Genomic DNA, 20,117 nt, shown 5'->3' with positions numbered 1-20,117 from the left:
ACTTGTAATATATTACCTTTACATAGTACTTCTCGTTAATATTATTTTACTTTTAGGTAGATTTCAAAGAAATCTATCTATTGCATTAGTTCTCATGTCGAAATTTACTTAAATTTTTTTTTTTTTTTTTTAAATTAATTTTTATTTAGAGTCGGTTTTAACTGCTGTGGTCATATCGCCGACTTTAACTGTTGGGAGTTAGTCCGGTCAATTTAGACATTTGAAGTTACATAAAGTCCCAACAAGCTGAATTTCAGTGAAATTGTTCAAAACATAATTATAAACAATGTCTAGAAGTTCCCCATCATTCCCCTGTAAGGAAAAAATTTAATTCAAGGTCAAAGGTCAAAAAAATGAGTTTTTCGCGATTTTCAGCAAAACGGTAAGTTTTATCATAAAAGTACCTTAAACAAAAATTGTAGATCATAAAATTATCTATAAAAAATGTATTTATACTTTTTTTCTTACGAGCCACCGTTTCTGAGATATAACGATTCAAAAAGTTATAAAAGTTGTTATCGTCATAATATGCACACGTTTCCACGCCACCTATGAGGTAGTGTACTTAGCGCGTTTTTTTTAACGTGGTTTCCCCAGTAGGCCTACTCCACGGGTCAGTTGTGATCCTGTTTAATGTAAAACTATTGCAAAATAACGGAAATTTTCAAAGATTGGGAAAGATAAAAGCGATGTAAATGAAAAAAAGTGTTGAAGTTTATTCGTCTTATTCGTAAGTTTCAAATTCTTGTTCTTCTTCTTGATCTTCTTCTTGTTCTTCTTCTCCTGCTTCTTCTTCATCTTCATTTTGGATGCAAGTAAATTGCGTCAATAGCGATGTATCGCATGATACTTCGTCGGAGTCAAACGAATCCTCCATTGTTTGTGATTCAATATTAGAGCACGACCGGCCTTGACAATTTGTGCATGCCAAAGAACAAGACAGTCCGACTTTTTTGCAACCACATTTAGCACTGCATCCCTTTTTGCAGTTGCAAAAAATAGTGTTCAGCAGTTTTTCCGGCGCAGGTGGAAGTAAAGTTTGAACTGGCTCTAATATATTGTTGACCAACTTCCAACCCCAGTCTGTAGGGTCTAGCTGATAACCAAGCCACACTTGAACTTGGTAATATAGGTACTCGAAAAAGATGTTGATGAGCAGCAACTGAGGTTGGAGGAAGACAAGCTAATTGAACTTGTTTTCTATTTTTAGTATTTTTAACGAAACATGCATATCGATGCTTATCTAAACAGGTAGTTTTTTTAGGAGCTCCGTACATACATATATATATATTATATAAAATATTACAACTCTAGATGTATATACGTGGCGTACTCATGCATATTATGACGATAACAACTTTTATAACTTTTTGAATCGTTATATCTCAGAAACGGTGGCTCGTAAGAAAAAAAGTATAGATACATTTTTTATAGATAATTTTATGATCTACAATTTTTGTTTAAGGTACTTTTATGATAAAACTTACCGTTTTGCTGAAAATCGCGAAAAACTCATTTTTTTGACCTTTGACCTTGAATTAAATTTTTTCCTTACAGGGGAATGATGGGGAACTTCTAGACATTGTTTATAATTATATTTTGAACAATTTCACTGAAATTCAGCTTGTTGGGACTTTATGTAACTTCACTCTCATTTTTTGGTCTAAATTGACCGGACTAAGTGGTATGTTGGGGCCTTTTTTAGATTGTGGAATCTTAACCTACGCGGCAAGGGTCAAATCTCGTCCTCAGATCTCAAGTTGGTTTCTAAGACTAGCTTGAGATTCGAACCCACACCTGGTCGGTGAGTTAGTTCGAGTGCTCTATAGGCCGTGCACCTTTGACCACTCGGCTAACATCGCCGATTTTACTTAAAATTTTTTCATATTATCTTTTAAATAGTTGAGTAAAGCTCGAAAAAAGTAGAGGTTAAAAATTTTATCTATGTACAAAAAATACATTTATGTATGCCAGGACCAGATGTTTGGCCTGGGTATGTCGGACTCAGATGTCAATATCGACTAAAACACCTCCTCTCTCCTTTCCTCATAGATGTTATGGGGAAGACTGGATCGGAACTGCGTTAGCATTACTTCAATCCTGTCCGTGTTGTGTCTCACGACGCCTGCTCCTGGTCACTGGTCCCTTTCTGCGGTTTTTTCTTTTAGAAGGCGTTGCGCGTAGGTTACGACAGCTGACTAGTTATCTTCCTGTTTGAGCATGTAGGTCATCAAGCTCGCGGAGGAGAGCTTGGTGCGTATAATTTCTTCGGTGTTGCTTCTGTAGTCCTTCCACCATACACACTCGAAGAACTTGTGTTCGACGTCGTCGATTTGATCCGGGTAGTATTTGCACGTCGGCGTGCGGTGCAGTCCCATATTAAAAAGATAGGCGCTGATCTGTCCGTGTCTTGTCTATAGCTGGGTGAAGAAGAAGTCCGTGTCCCCGTGCTTCCGAAAAAGCGAGACGTTGATGTTTGGGATCAGCGCTGTCCATCTGCCCGTCTCCCCTGGTGTCCATCGGTCCTGCCACTCGTGTAGCGTTTCCTTCTTAATCTTTGCTCTTGCCTCCTTAGAGTTGTCACCGTTCATTCCAGCGTCTTAGAGTCTTGTCCTTTCGAACGCTAGTAAGTCGATAGACGAGGCTCCCGCAATGACCAGTAATAGCCGCTTCGGAAACCGTGCGGTAGGCGCAGACAACCCTGAGAGCGCCTCGTCGCTGTACCACACTGCTATCTTACATCGGTATATCTTTTGCTTCAGGATGTCTGCCCATATTTCCTCTCCGTACAGCAATACAGAGTGGATTGCGTCCAAAAGGACTCTTCTCTTTTTGGTTCGTGGTCCCATTGTGTTGGCCATGATCCTTGATAGGCTAGATACCGTTTTGCTGGCTTTCCTGCATGCGCTATCAAGGTGTTCGCGAAAAGATAGTTTCTCGTCTATCATTACCCCTAGATAGCGCAGGGTCCTTGTTGACGTCAATGTTGTTCCTCCCATGTCCACAGCGAATGGTTTTAGGAACCATTTTTGACGTGTCAGGATGACCATCTCGGTTTTGTGCTTGGCGAGTTTCAGGTGGTGTTTATCAAGCCAAGTGTGTGTGTGTGTGTGGCTGTATGTAAACTGCTTATAACTTTTGAACGTTTTGACCGATTGAAACCAAACTAAAAGGCGTTTTAAAGAGTTCCATCAAACTTAGATTTCCTGTAATGTTGAGCTGATTCGAACCAGTAGATTTTGGCTGATGTGTTACAAGTCTACTCATAAAATCTCTACTCACAGCTATCAACGACATCTGCACTCAATTACATTTTTATTCGAAATCATATTCATTCAGTCGTTACTTTATTCAATCAAATCTTTACTCTGATTCAACTTTACTCAATATTACTAGCTTTCAGGTAGAACTTTAATCAGATACAACCTTACTCAAATTCGACAGTAGTCAATTACAACTTTGCTCAGTTTCAATTGTATTCATTTTCAAGTCTATTCACTGAATTTTTAACTCAGTTACATCTCTATTCACAAAGAATTTATTCACTTATATTTGTAATCATTTACAACTGTACTCACGTTCATCTCTACATACTCACAAATTTATGGTTAATTGATAATGTAAAAATTCGTGAGTAGAGATAATTTTCATCAAAACACAATATTCAGTCGGCGGAGTTATTGTTTCCATGTCGTTCTTTTTCGGATCTCATCGATATGTTTGGCGTCATTTTTCAGCCACCAGTAATCTTCATTCAATCTGTGTTTGTCGATAATGTCGACCTTTGGTAGTGCTTTGGAGAAATCAAGGATTCTTTCTTAATCATTATCAATATTTATTATTTTGCAGGTGCAATGACGTTTTACGTGGTAGATGATGGATATATTGAATTCATCCTGTAGCACTCCCATTTTATCACAGAACGTGAACATTTCTGGAGTTATATCGGTCGTACGGCGTAGGGGTTAGTGGTCGGTCTGGCAAGCGCGCGGCTCGGGTTCGAATTTCGGTTAGGGTAAATGCGATTATCACTTTATTTCTATAATTAGTGAAAGTTAGGTCTAAATTAAGAGTTAAGTCGTCTAAACTTGCGTTAGCTCTACATCAAAATTGAAATAAATTATTGACAATTAAAAAATTCTTTTTTTATAATTTCAACTAACAACTACTCATTTTATACAATATAATTTAACCGTTTCGTAGAATTTTACTATTTTATTTCAGAGAATTCAATTTATTTGAAATTGGGTTCTTAATACTAATTTGGTTTCACATTAAACAATTAAATTCTAAATATATTTTGTAATCTACTTCTTTTAGTAAATTCTATAGTGGTGAATAAGCCAGGGCTTGCTTTGGCTTAAGAACTTGGGCCAGTCTTGGTTAACAACCCTAGCGGATCGCTATACACCAAATATACACGGTGTATACGTGGCGTATATACACTGAGTGTACACCAAGTTTACACCAAAAATTTTTTCTAAGTCCCATTTTCATAAAAATTTCTAAGTGCTGTAAGCAAAGTCAAAAATTTTTTAAGTGTATCTGGGAAAAAATTTTGTTACAACCAAAAAGTGTGTCTGTATCGACTGGAAATAGCCTGAAACGAATCAATAACATGAATCTAAGGTGTGTTTTTGTGGTGCAACACCTTCTGAGTGTACGCTATTGGAAAATTTTCACATGACTCTCATCTGAAAAAAATTTTCTAAATTTGCATAGTCCCTGAGTACAGTCTACTTGTTAAGTGCTATCCGTATTAGGTAAAGTACCCAGTACTTAAACAGATTTGACAGTGTATTGTGTTTGACCACAATTTTAGCACGTAAATTTCATCATAACTGACTAAATCAAAGTGACTTAATAAAATATATTCAATTCTAAATATATTAAAAAAAAAATCGGAATTACATAAAGAAAATTTTTTTTTTTAATTATTTAAAAAAATCCTTCAAGAGCCCCAGTAGTTGAACATTAAACTGTGACAGGCTGCGGTACTTGAACAATCATTTAGTATGGCTTTAGACACTTTGTGTTAAAATAAAAATAAAAGATTTTAGGCCCAAAAATAACTATTTATTATATGTGACATTAAAGTTAGCAGTCACTTGCCTATTTTTTAATTTTTTTTTAACAAATAAATAAATTTGTTCCAAAAAATTATTTTTAAAAAATTGCATTTTTAATTTTTTTAAATTTCTAAATGTCAATTTTTTTTACCATAATTTACTTGTTAAAAAAATTCTTAAAATTATCAAATATCTGCTAAATTATATTATCAAATTAACATTAAACATACATTTAAGTCCTTTACTTTAAGAAACATTCAAATGTATTTTTACCTTTTGTTTAAAATGTGAGGTCAGAACGTGTAATTCTTTTTTTTATTTCTCAAACAGTAATATTCGCCCTAAAAATAATGAATTTTGTTTATTGTTTTTTTTATTTACTTTATTTGTATAATTTTTTTGTTACTATACGATTAAATGTATTTTTTAAAACACTTTAAAATATTTATTTAACATTGAGTTAAACAGTTTAAGTACTAAAAGCTTAGAAATTTAAAATTTTCATCGTTAACACCCACCCCCGCAATCCATGTTTGAAGTAGGTTGTCATAAAATCCACTCTTAGATCATTTCTGGATCACATATAAATGATTCCAACCAAATTTGGAACCTATAGTAGCTACAGTTTAGAAATTTTTAATTTTCATTGTTAACACCCACCGCCGCAATCCTTAATGGGGATAAGTTATCATAAAATCCGCTCATAGATAATTTCTTCATCACATATAGGAGATTCCTACCAAATTTGGAGCGTGTAGGAGCTATAGTTTAACAACGGGAATTTTTCATTGTTGACGTCCCTGCAACACCCCTTGTGGGTGGAATTTCGTAAAATCCGTTCTTAGCTAACCTCTACTCGGCGAAAGGAATATTCCTACCAAATTTCAAGTCTCTACGCCTTATGGTTCCGGAGATATCGTGATGAGTCAACGTATAGGTGGAAATCTCTTATATATACAGGGTGTCCCAAAAGTCACGGACGCCATTGTAGCATCTGATGAAAAAAATAATTCTGAGACGAAAAGCCCTTAGCCATTTTTCAATTAACCGCATAGATAATTAATTATTAATTAAAAATAACGTCTCTTTATTTGTTAGAGAGAGAGCGCCAATGTCCAGTAAAGCATGTGCCAAACAAAGACACAACTAACTGTATGACTAACTAGTTTCTATAGCTAACGTAGTCACACATATTTACTTACACATTCACACGTGCAAGCGTCTTCGTTGAATAATTGATTATCTATGCGTCTGATTAAAAAATGGCTAAGGACTTTTCGTCTCAGAATTATTTTGGTTATCAGATGCTACAATGGCGTCCGTTACTTCTGGGACACTCTGTATATATAGATAATATGCTTTTATTTATAATCATAGAGTTAAATTAACATTAAACATTTTTTTTTACATAAAAAAATTGTTTTTATTATAATACAAGTTTAATTTATCTTTTATTGAATGATTTTATTTTATTTTAATTAAATAATGTACACCTAACCAATAATGAATTATTTTTATAAATGAGTGTCAGAATCTAGGCCAACGTCAGTGTCAGAAACTACAACACAAGAAATTTTGAGTGTCAGAAACTAGGTCTTACAACGTTACTGTTTAAAACATTAATTTAAATTATAAACTGATCCCATATCATTCTTTCGCGTTGATAATCTTTTCAAAAAATTCTAAATCTTTTTATGATGCAAAAATCATTTATATACCCCAATTAAATATTGTAATAATTATTGTGTTATAACCTCTGCCGTCACTATTAGAGTGTCAAAAACTGGGCCCTTTACCTTACGCCATCAATCTGTAAACAGCCGAATAGCTTACGTTCTAACTGTCATTTTAATCAAACAGCGCGCTTATGACTAACTTCAAGTCTTTCATGTATTTTTATTTAGAAGAGTAGAAGGTTATGACATCGTACGCTACATATTTATTCATAAATTGAGCATATATTCCCTGCACGTAAAAACCCGCATACGTCCGCCGCAGAACGAAAAATTTTTTAAGCACCATCCCGGATTAAAAGAAAAGATTTAAAACAATTCGAAATGCCTCGAAGCAATTAAAAACGATTCAACGTGACAAACATATAGATATACATTTTGCATGGGTTGAATCGTTTCAAATCTTTTTTTTTAATAAAGAATGGACAAGCCACGCGTAAATACGGTCGAGATGATAATTATTTGCAGCAGGGATATGAAACCTCGGTCTAACGACCTATCGGGTCTCACCCTTATACTATTTCTGCTGAAAATATTTATCACCTTGACTGTATTTGTCATAAATAATTAATACCTTTTTGGTCCAATGAGCTACACCTTTGTAGGACTCCATGCTCAACTTGGTGAAAAACTGTGTGTCGTAGACGTGTACCGATAAATTTGATTTCTTCGGGAGCAACTGGGGAAGATATATATTTATCACCTTGAGGAATAAAATTTAAAAATATTTTTTAAATTAAAAATTATGCCAGAAACACAGTGCAAGGAATCAAATCTCTGTCGCATACACGCTGTCCCTAGACTCACTCTCACGCTTCCTACGATCTGTGTCGCATACACGCTGTCCCTAGACTCACTTTCACGCTTCTTATGAACGGAAAAAGGAATGAATGGGAGCTCCAGAAATCGAATAAAATTTTTAACTCGGCACCCATCAGAGAACCAAATATTTAAATAAACTGCAATGGTGAATTATATATCCATAAATAAAGCCAAAACTGTAGGCCCTGAATAAAAAAATTAGGAAAACGGTTGACCCGAAAGGCCATCCCTGCAACTTCCCGTTACCTCCATACCTAAGTGCTCAACAATTCACTTATTTTTTAAGCTCTTCGAAGTCAAAAATATAATTTTCGTATAAGTTTGAGCTCTCTGACCTCAAATAAATCGTAAAATTTAATCTTTGCTGTTCTTCAAAAAACGTACAATCAAATCGCTGATCCTTTGAAGAATTTATTTGTTTTTCTTTCTTCCTGATTGATGAAATATTCATCTTCACTCTGATTGCTTGAGATTATTACCAGATATAATAATGCTGTATATCAAATACCTCAATACGATTTTCAAAGGAGAATATCCGTCATGAAGTATTTCTTAAAATAATTTCATCCGTTCTGTAAAAAAAATTTTTTTTTAAGTAAACAGAAATTTATAAAAATCAACAAGAATCAAATTTATTCATTACATGATGAATCAACCACTTTTGAAACTGACTTCTTTCAATTTCACCGACGGTTTACAATTTTTTTCAGCCTCCCAAAAGCATTTTCTTCGAATTTTACTACCAAATCTAAGAGAGGTAATCGATTTAAAAATCACTCTTTTTTTTTTTTGGCTTAATTGTTCAAAAAATTTACCTATCTAGCAGGTGCTTTTTTTTGTTTGCTTTCAAATGCATTTGACTGAAAAAAATATTTCAGAAGCCAGTTTCGATGAAATTTTTTGGTTGTTTGACAAGAAAATTGTCTTTGTCTGAAAATCCATCATTTAAAATTGTTTTCCTGAAAAATTTAAATAAAAAATTGATTGTTCTGTAATTATTTTTATGCCGCATGAAGTAGGCCGAATTTCTATGGATTTATTCATGTATAATAAAAAAAAAATTTTTTTCAAATACTTATGTAACTTTCTCTAATTCAGAACTGTTTATAAATAATATAAAAAACAATGAAAAAAGGTTTAAATAATTTTTATGTAATGTAGTTAATAAATTACATTTGAAAAAAAAAAAAACGTCCCGTAAAGTCGAATGTTAAAAAAGTTATAGCTATTACAAAAAAAAAATTAAAAATACAAAATTTATATTTTTCTTCAATTTGAATAACGGAGTCACAGGTATTCAAAATAATTAAATAAAGTTGATTATTTATCACAATAATATTTATCAGGTGTTAGTGAATACAAATATTAAATAAAGTAACATATAAATTAAATAAAATAATCTCCAGCATCTTGTCGGAATAATTATCGGAGTAATCATTGATTGATACTGATATCTATGCGTGAGAATAAGTATTACTTTTTTAAGATTCACAAATTACTGACTGTTACATTGAAGAATAGAATAACTTTCCTTGCTCTTTATCATCAGATCCACCGTTGACTGCAGACGGCGTTTCTACAATCCCGCATGGTTAGCTAAGAGGGGGCAAAATTGAGAGAGTGGGGGAAAAAACCCGAAAGTACCCGACGGCGACTTACTGGACGGGACGACTTTACGATTTTTACTCAGGTAAAAAATCGGAGAAATCAAGTAAAAATTTGGTTTTTCGAATAGTGAAGTATGATAACTATACAGAATAAAAATCATAAAGTAACAGTGAAAAACTTTCACAATGATACTCGTCATTCACTGTCAAATGACGGCCGTTCGATAGTCAAGTGACGGTCATTCGATGATCATTTGTCGACACTGTGAATTTATGGTACATTCACCGTCGTTTCACGATCATTTTACCGTGACCACGAATCCGCCAGGGTTAGCATGAATAGGCATGGACAGGTATGATCGGGCCTGAGCGTATTTAACGCTTGAGATATGAACAGACATGGACAGTTATGAACAGGTATGATAAGGCCTGAGCGTATTTAACGCTTCAGACATGAACAGGGATGAACAGACATGGACAGGTATGATCAGGCTTGAGCGTATTTAACACTTCAGACATGAACAGACATGAGCAGGTCTAATTTCAGGCCTGATCATACATGAACAGGCATGGTCAGGTCTGATCATTTTTTTCCGGGTAGATCTGATCAGACTTGCATAGTTAGAGATGTGATAATAATTTTTTCTTTGACGAAAAAAATTTTTTTGGTCATCACAAAAAGTGCAAAATTATTTTTATCATTACGTTTAAATAATTTTGAAATAAAAAATTTGTTACATTTTTTATGGGATGTTTTGCTCTGCTCTGCTTTTGCCTAATATTAAAATCATTACTTATTTTATTATTTAAATAAATGTGATGTTATAATGAGATTCGGTTAAATAAATAAATTAGGACTGTCAAAATATATTATAAAATCAATTTTTATATTATATTTATGATAAACTTATTCGATACGTTATGTACTTCATAGAATTGTTGTCACATAAGATAGCAGCACAGCAGGCGGGAACTTCAAGGCGCATGGATATCACCAAAGTTAAACAGCATTGAGCGTGGTCAGTAGTTGGATGGGTGACTGCTGGTGATACAGCCGTACAATTATATGTAATCATTTTTTTTTTATTTTTATTTATTATAGAGAATTGCGTATGACTCTATCAAATACTATATCCATAAAATTAAGCAAAATAATTAATTAAAAGTAACAATGGGCTTTCAGACCTGACCATGTCTGATCAGGCATGGTCATTTTTCATGTCTGATCAGGCCTGAAGACTGATCAGGTCTGATCACTTTTTCCCGGGTGGCTCATCTAGCTCTGGCTATTTAATGGTGTGCTAGACTTGGGTCAAGACTGTATAACCTAGCCTTGGCCATTTAATGGAAAATCTAAAGTTAATTAATCATTAAGTAAGAGAAGGAGGGGGGGGGGCAAAACGGATCTATTAAGACAAAAATGTTGAAACCTTAATGTTTTTCTCTGGTTTTACGTTTTTTTTTAGTCCTTTGCCAAGTATTTGACATTAATTTGTTCTGTTTATATATTGAAAATAAAAAATAAAAAATGTGCAAAATGGGCCACCTTCAGAAAATGTTTATTATATGAGTTTTTCAACTTGTCTTACTTTTTTTGGCCTTTTACTGAGTTTATGGTTTTAATTTTTTTGTGTCTATCGAAATTAAAAAATTGAGAAAAGTGAGAAATCTCAAAAAAATTACAAATAATTTTTTTTCAAATGTGGTTCTTTTGGAATAACTTTTAAACGGATTTACCGATCGATTCTAAAAACTAATCAGCTCTTAACATCAATAAACTACGTTGATCGCAGCCAGCCCGGTCAAAATCAGTTGATTCGTTAGTTAGTTATCGTTGTCGAAAGAAAACCAAAAAAAGTATTTTTTCGGAATTACTTCGAAATTCCTAGTTCGATCAATTTAAACTGAAAGATTCTTTGTGAGGCTTCAAAAACTGCGTCGAGTGCCGCCAACCGTGTAGAAATCGGTTCATTCATTCAAAAGTTATTGCAGTTTAAAAATTCAAAAAATAATGTTTTATTAAACTTCTATCAGATTTTTAAGCTCGAAGAACTCAAAATGACACGAAAATTATATTTGTTAAAAATTGATTTTTCTATCAATTATTTAATTAAAATTTTCATCAATAATTAAAAAATTAAATTTTTTAACTAAAAAAATTGTTCTTCTTGATCTGAAGAGAAAAATTCTTTAACTAAGAAATTTATATTGGTTTAAGTGAATTTTATTTGATTCAAGAATTTTTCGTCTTGATTCAACACAATGAATTTCTTTGAAATTATTGTAAAAATTTATTGTTTAACGAATATTTGTTAGGAAATGCTAAAATTGAAAATTTGTTATTCAACCAAAACAATTACATATCGTCAAAATTGATATGGTCTTTAAAAAAATTAAAATATAATAATTTACAGTTAAAGTTTTAATATTGATAATTTTAAATATTAAAATTTATAATAAAATATTGAAAATCTACAGAATGATGTACAAAGTTCAGAGTAATATAAGGACTTGTAAGATCTAAGAAACTTGAACAGTCAAATAAGAGTAAATTTAGAGGGTTCTTCGATCTTATTAATTCAAAAGACGATTTAAATGAATTATGTAAACTCTGTGAAAAAAGTAAAAAAATTTTAAAAATAAAAATGAAAAATAGGAATACATCCGGTCTCAAAAAACATTTGTCTGCAGTACATAAAAAGGAATTTCTAAACCGATTCCCTCAAGAGCAGACAGCAGCAAATATTGCCAACTTTTTTAAATCGACTGAAACAGGCATAGTAAGTATTTTTATATATATAGTAAATTAATTTTATGCACAACTGTAACTCCAAAAAAACACTTTTTTCGGTTTTCTATCGTTCACGATATCTCTCGAACGAATCAACTGATTTTGACCGGATTGGCGGCGATCGACGTGGTTTTTTAAGGTTGACAGCTGATTAGTTTTTGGAATCAATCGGTTGAGCCGTTTAAAAGTTATCCCAAAAAAACCACTTCCAAAAAAATTTTTTTTCCTATATTTTTTTAGATTTCTCCAAATTTCTCAAAATCTATCGGTCCGAATCGGTTCAACAAGAAATCTAAGTTTGGCGAAGCCCTTTCAAATGGCACCAACCGCGATGAAATCGGTTCAACCGTTCAAAAGTTATAAGAGGTTTACATACTTACACACACACACACACACACACACACACACACACACACACACACACACACACACACACACACACACACACACCTCGTGTCGGGCTTGCTGGGTCCCGCATCGGGCACCTCCCCAGGTGGCGGATCGGGGAATGCCCAGCATATCTGCACGTCAGATGCGTCGGGTACCGAGGAAATAGAATACTCGGGGTTGACCAAAACCTAGCAAAAGATGATATGAAAATGACAGATCAATTTCAAACATTGTCTACGGGCAGAGGGGGGGATACCTCAGTGCCGGCGAGGGAAGGCGTGCAAACGGGCCTAAACTCGTCGTTATCAAGCGACCGTTTGAACAGCGGAGTAGACCCCATGGCTCTGCTGTCTAGCAATGCTAGCAAGGTTACAGGGAGTACCAAATCGGCCCAGATGGCAGAGAACGGACAGCTGAGCAACATTCCTCCAAAAAGTGGAAGACCTTTTGCTCCTGTCACTAATCAAACCTACCGAGGAAGAATCAACTCTGTACCGACTGTTACAGGCCAACAGTCACCAATGGAGAGGCTCGGCAGCAAGATCGAAGAGTTAGCCGACTTCATAAAAGACAAGAAGAATCTCCATCATGAGATCAGAAAATTGGTTACGTCTATTAATACGGCATATAGGCTGGCCAACAAATCACCAACGACGTCGGCGTCAACGACTCAACCATCTACGAGTCTGAGCAAAAAATCACAGCCACCTCTGGTCACTCCTAAGAAATTATCACAGCAAGGAGAGGGCAACAACAAGAAGAGGCCGCTGTCCACGCCCAGCTTTCCGCAGAAATTGACAAGCCAGCACAGAAAAAGACAGCCCGGGATGATACCTGGACCAAAGTGACTCGGCAAAACAAGAAAAAGAAAGAACAGGAGCCAGCGGCTCAATCTGCTACAGCCCAAAACCAGCCAAACAACGGTGGCTCCAAGAAACCGAGGAGGAAGAAGACAAGAACTAAAGCTGTGCTTGTCCAACCAGCTGAAGGGCGAACATACGCCGATCTCCTCAAGGAAATCTAGGCCAAAGTAAGCCCTGTCGAGACGGGCGTAGACATAAAGTCTATTAAAAAGACGAAACACGGAGGCGTTTTCCTTGAAATGGCTCAAAAGACCGAAGACAGCAAGGCTTTCACCGATGCAGTAAAGGCAGCCACTGCAAACATCGGCACAGTCAAGACGCTAACACCAACAACAACGATCGAGATCCTCGACTTGGATGAAATCTCTACCGAGAGCGAAGTCCGTGAAGCACTTAAACGTGAATTCACTGACAGCCTGGAGGTCAAACAGGTAAATTTGACAAAACCCACACCACGAGGCAATCTGGCAGCCTTCTGCGAAGTAGACGAGGCCAGTGCGATTAAGGCCCTTGACAAGGCCCGTATAATGATCGGTTGGATGAACTGTCGTATACGCCCAGTTGCAAAAGTAACACGCTGTTTTAAATGTCTTGGATTTGGACACCAAACACGTCATTGTGCGGGACCAGACAGAAGCAAGTGCTGCTACAAATGTGGCGGAGAGAACCACAAGGCCGTAAACTGCACGGAGAAGCCAAAATGCTTCCTTTGTGCTCCGGACAAAAATGCCCAGGATGGTCTATGCCATATTTCTGGCACTGGAGCTTGCAAGGCATTCCGCACAGCACTTGTAGAAGCCACGAAAGGGCAGAAATGACACGCATACTACAAGGCAACCTGAATAGGTGCGCCTTGGCGCAAAACCTGCTGCGCCAGCGTGTCTTTGAAGATAAAATCGACGTCTGCTTTATCTGCGAGCAATATCTAAACATCGAAGGTAAAACATGGTTCGTAGACGAAGATGGCATGGCAGCAATTTGGAAGAATACAGCGGCAGTGATCACCAGTTCGTGACATTCAACGTTGGATTGGCATCTGCTTCGGTTTCACAACGCGACCTTTCTAAGCGGAAGTGGAATGCCAAGAGGCTTGATCCAGAGGCATTGCAAGCCCCACTTGCACGAAGCTGGTCTATCCTTCAGAACAACCCGACTCTGGATACCTGCAGCGAGACGGAAAAGGCAGTGCTAAATACGATGAAGGAAATTGCTGCCGCATGTGACGGTATATGGTGGTCAACAGACATAGCAGAACTCCGGAAAAAATGCCACAGATTACGTCGGCTAGCAACGAGAGCTGCGAAATGCTCCCCCAATCAAGATCTACATTTGAGCGAGTATAAGCAGGCCAAAAAGAACCTAAACCGGGAAATCAAAGCAAGCAAAGCGAAATTGTGGCAAGAGATCTGTAACGACTTTGATAAAGATATCTGGGGTAAAGCCTACCAAATTGTCACCAAACGACTTGGAAAGGCTCCACCAGAGGCGCCGGTCTCCAGCCTTAATGGGCAGCATTGTAGCGGAGCTTTTCCCCAAACACCCGTCGCGGGAGAAGAAACACTACACTCAAAACAGCGAAGGTAACACCCTTCACAACTATGGAACTACAAGACGCGGCCAAGTCACTCAAAACAGGAAAGGCACCCGGCCCTGATGGCATCCCAGCATCGGTGATCAAGACTGTAGCCCTGGAATACCCAGACATACTCCTGAACACCTACAACGCATGCTTGGCAACTGGCACGTTTCCCGCGGTCTGGAAGCGGCAGAGATTGGTTCTGCTAGATAAAGGCAAAGGTGGCCCTGTAACACCCTCGTCGTTCAGACCACTTTGCATGCTAGACATTGCTGGGAAATTGCTTGAAAAGCTTATACAGGGAAGACTACGAAACGACATCGATCGTGCTGGAGGCTTTGCCGCAAACCAACATGGCTTCCGGAAAGGACGTTCAACAGTCGGCGCGATCCAGACAGTCGTAGGGACAGCGAGAGAAGCATGGACTGGTAGCCTCAAAGCTCGTAAAGTTTGCATTCTCCTCACGCTAGATGTCAAAAACGCATTTAACAGCGCGAATTGGGGAGATATCATAGACGCTTTGGAACACAAATTTGACGCAAAGCCAGAGAATTTGGCACTAATCGACAACTACCTTGAAGAAAGAAAGCTAATAGCGGAAACTACAGAAGGACCACAAGAATACGCCATAACGGCTGGCGTGCCGCAAGGCTCAATAATGGGGCCCGATTTATGGAACGCCGACTATGACGAGCTTCTTCAGATTCTGTTACCAAAGCAAGTAGAGCTAACGGGCTTTGCAGACGACGTCGCGGCCACGATAATAGTAGACAGCATAGAGGAGGCCGAACTACTAGTTCGGGAAACCGATGATGCCGTTGAGACTTGGCTCGATAAACACCACCTGAAACTCGCCAAGCACAAAACCGAGATGGTCGTTCTGACTCGTCAAAAATGGTTCCCAAAACCATTCGCTGTGGACATGGGAGGAACAACACTAACGTCAACAAGGGCCCTGCGCTATCTGGGGGTAATGATAGATGATAAACTATCTTTTCGCGAACACCTCGATAATGCATGACAGAAAGCCAGCAAGACGGTGTCTAGCCTAGCAAGAATTATGACCAACACCATGGGACCAAAAACAAAAAAGAGAAGAGTTCTTCTAGAAGCAGTCCACTCGGTACTGCTTTATGGAGCTGAGATATGGGCAGACATATTAAAGCAGAAGAGCTACCGGCGAAAGATAGCAGCAGTACAGCGGCGAGGCGCTCTCAGGGTTGCCTGCGCCTACCGCACAGTTTCCGAAGCGGCTGTATTGGTCATTGCGGGAGCCACGCCCATCGACCTATGAGAGTTCGAGAGAGTTAAACTCTATGACGCTAAAGATAGTGACGAAAACATGAAGGACGCAAGAACGAGGATAAAGGCGGAAATGCAGCAAGAGTGGCAGGACCGATGGACATCGGGAGAGACGGGCAGATGGACAGCGCGCCTGATCCCAAACATCAACGTCTGGCTTTCTCGAAAGCACGGGGACACGGACTTCTTCCTGACCCAGCTATTGACGGGACATGGGCAGTTCAATGCCTATCTTTTCAAGATGGGTTTGCACAGCACACCAACGTGCAAATACTGCCCAGACAAAATTGACAACGCCGAGCACACGTTTTTCGAGTGTGATCGGTGGAAGGACGACAGAATCAGCACCGAAGAAACAATAGGCACAACGCTCTCCCCTGAGAGCTTGGTAACCTGCATGATCACAAAAGAAGAAAACTGGTCAGCTGTCGCAGCCTACGCGCAGCGCCTTTTAAACGAAAAAATCGCAGAAAGGGATTAGAAACCAGTAGTAACGAGAAGTAGGTATCGTGAGACACAATATGGACTGGATCGAAATAATGCTAACGCGGTCCCGATCCAGTCTTCCCTGTAACATCTATGGGGAAAGGAGAGAGGAGGATGTTTAGTCGGTATTGTTGCAAAATAATATTGACTTCTGAGTCCGACATACCCAGGCACCAACACCTAGTCCTGGCATACGTAAATGTATTTTACCTCCTCTACAAAAAACAAAAAAAAAAACACATACACACACACACATACATACATACCCGTCGGAAGAAGCCCAAACTCCCACCGGGCGCGTCCCCAGGTAGTGGATAGGGGGGGTCCTAACCGGTCGTAAGATCGGCGGATTGGGGCGAAATAAAATAGCCCTTGCGGACCAAATCAGGCATCGGAGCTGAAGAGTAACAGCCACCGTCCGTGTATCCTTGTGGGTCGGAAAAAGCTCGCTGTTCTTCGGAGCAGAGGGTAAGAGCGAAATAAAATAGCTCTCGTGGTAAAAAACAAAAACTCCCCTTTCGGCAGGAAAGGTTGGTCACACCATCTGACCTAGGGTCACGTACGCAAGCGGATACGGTGATGCTGCTCGAAAGAGATGTGCGAAATGATCCTTATAGCGCGGTGTACGTGGTAACTCCCGGCATCTACGTGCCGCACCCACGGGAGCAAGAGGAAGCCGATGAAGGAAGCAGGTGCAGGGTCGAATCGGTTGAGATTTCCCGCTTCAATGACCGAAAGCTCTTATAGCAATGGAGGTAGCTGTAAGAGTGATTACCCCTCCACTTCCGGAGGCATCGCGTTCGGAGACGACCTTTTGCTTTGGAGTATCACTCAAAATCATGGAAGAAACGAAAAAACAAGAAAAGGACAGGAGTATTAGTGGGCCTCACGCCCAAGAAGCAGCGATTACAGCAAGCGCTGAGATGAAGCGGACGCAAGCGCTGGAACGCCTCGAAAAGCTGACCAGCGAACTGCATGAGTTTGTCCAATCAAAGGTCAATATCCATAAAGAGGTAAAGGCCAAGGTAACCGGGGTAGTTAACGCCCTTCGAAGGTTTAAAAAACTGGACGAAGAATGGCAGATACTTCGACGACTCACTCCTCGTCTTACGCCGGAGAAGAGCAGTCAACTTACTGTGGAGATCGAAGAATCAATGGACACCGGAGGCGATGGTGACGGTGAATCTGATGCTCAAGACGAAGGTCATACTTCCAACAAGTCTAACAAGAGGAAGGACCGAAACTCCCCAGATGGAATAGATGGGCGATTGACGAAGAGAAAGGACTTGAAACCAAGTCCTCCGAAAAACGTGATGAAGCAGAACGCCGAAAAAAAAGACGCGACTGATTGGAACGATGTCTAAACAAGGAAAGAGAAACGGAGGCTAGCCGAAGAACAGCTCCCAAAGGAGCCTTCAAAGAAGCCCAGGCCGGAGCCTAAGCGCAAAAAACCGCTCAAATGGATCAGACCCGACGCACTGATCATCCGCCCGGCCGAGAAAGCAAAGTACGCCGAGATTCTGCGTCGCATAAAGAAGGACGTCCCTGATGAGCAGGTTCGCACAACGGTGGACAAGATCAACAAGACCAGAAGCGGGGACTTGCTGATTACGATTTCGCGGAAGAGCGTGGACAAAGGCCAAGGCCTGCAACGGACCATCGCAAACATTCTTAAGGAGGAGGCCAAAGTGATCTGCAAAGGGTCACAAGAAGACATCGAGATCCGAGACCTAGATGACACCACAACAAAGGAGGATATTCAGGCTGCCCTGCATACGGTAACCAAGGAGCTCTGCGAAATACCACCAGAGACAATCAAGATCCGCAAAGCCTACAGAGGTACCCAAACCGCTGTCGTGACACTACCGGCTGCAGCAGCTCAGAAGATATTAGAAGGAAGCGGTAAAATCCGAATTGGCTGGGTCAACTGCCGAATTAGAGCAACGAGGAAACCTACCCAATGTTACAAATGCTGGCATTTCGGGCACCACGGATCCCAGTGCAGAAGCAAGACAGATCGATCCAAGCTATGCATCAGATGCGGCCAAGAAGGACACAAGATTGCAGACTGTAAAAACCCAGCGAAGTGTGTATTATCCGCGGAAAATAAGAGCGCAGAGAACGCTGCCCATCACGCCGGCATATACAGGTGCCCGGTATACAAAGAGGCACTCCAGAGAATGACAAGCAAGCAAACATGAGGATATTACAGCTTAACCTCAATCACTGTGAGGCCGCGCATGACCTGCTCGTGCAGACCGTGCGTGAATTAGAGCTTGATTTAGTAATAATAGCAGAGCCATACAGACACCTGAATAACCAACCTTGGGAAACTGACAGCACCACCAAGGCTGTCATCTGGTCCTGTGGCAAACTTCCCTTCCAGAGCATAGTGAGCAATGATAGCATCGGCTTTGTAGCAGCGTCTATTAACGACATCCGTTTTTATAGTTGCTATGCACCACCTAGCCTTTCCATTGCCGACTTTACTGACTTCCTGGATCGACTGATCGAAGACGCAAAGCAATACTACCCAGTAGCTATAGCAGGGGACTTCAATTCCTGGGCGGTAGACTGGGGCAGCAAGCAGACTAATGCGCGAGGCAAGGCACTACGTGAAGCAATGGCCTCACTGGACGTGGTCCTTCTCAACATCGGTGAGACACCAACATATACCAAGGGAGAGGCTAGTTCGATAATAGACCTCACATTCGTCAGCAGCAGCTTATTGAAAGGAAACTATTCTTGGGAAGTCTTAAACACCTACACCGCCAGCGACCACAGTGCAATACTTTGGGAAATATCGGCTGGCCGGAACCCTCAAAGAGCAACTAGACAAACTAATGCAGCTGGATGGAAAGTGAAAGACTTTGACTCGGAAGCTTTGGTAGTAGCCTTAGACAGTGACTCTACCATCATCACAGGAAATGCTGTAGAGAAGACGAAGGTCTTAATGACGAGAATTGCCCAGGCGTGCGACACCTGCATGCCCCGTAAGCGTGGCATCAATAAAAGACCATCGGTGCACTGGTGGAATGATCAGATTAACGCCCTTCGCACAGCCTGTCACAAAAAGAGAAGATTATCACAGCATGTCCACCGACGACCTAACTCTGCGGAGCTGGTCGCAGGATACAAAAAGGCCCGTCGAGAACTGAACAAGGCCATCAAAGATAGCAAAAGACGCTGTTGGAAGGAACTCGTCGATGAGGTAGAAAAGGACCCATGGGGCAGACCGTATAGGGTGGTCATGACCCACCTGAAGCGCCAGCCAATGCCATCACCTACGTGTCCACAGATCCTGGAAAGAATAGTTTCTATGCTGTTTCCTCTGTCACAGAAGAGGAACTGATGGAGGCGTGCAATCGAGTAGGGAATAATAAGGCGCCGGGATTGGATGGAATCCTGAATATTGCATTAAAAACAGCTATTAAAGCAGTGCCAAATCTATTCTTAGATACCTACGATTCGTGCCTCA

Source organism: Cotesia glomerata, linkage group LG6, assembly GCF_020080835.1.
Source record: "Cotesia glomerata isolate CgM1 linkage group LG6, MPM_Cglom_v2.3, whole genome shotgun sequence".
NCBI classification, from domain to species: Eukaryota; Metazoa; Arthropoda; class Insecta; order Hymenoptera; family Braconidae; genus Cotesia; species Cotesia glomerata.
The sequence above is the reverse complement of the archived record's forward strand: the minus strand, read 5'-3'. Positions refer to the sequence as shown.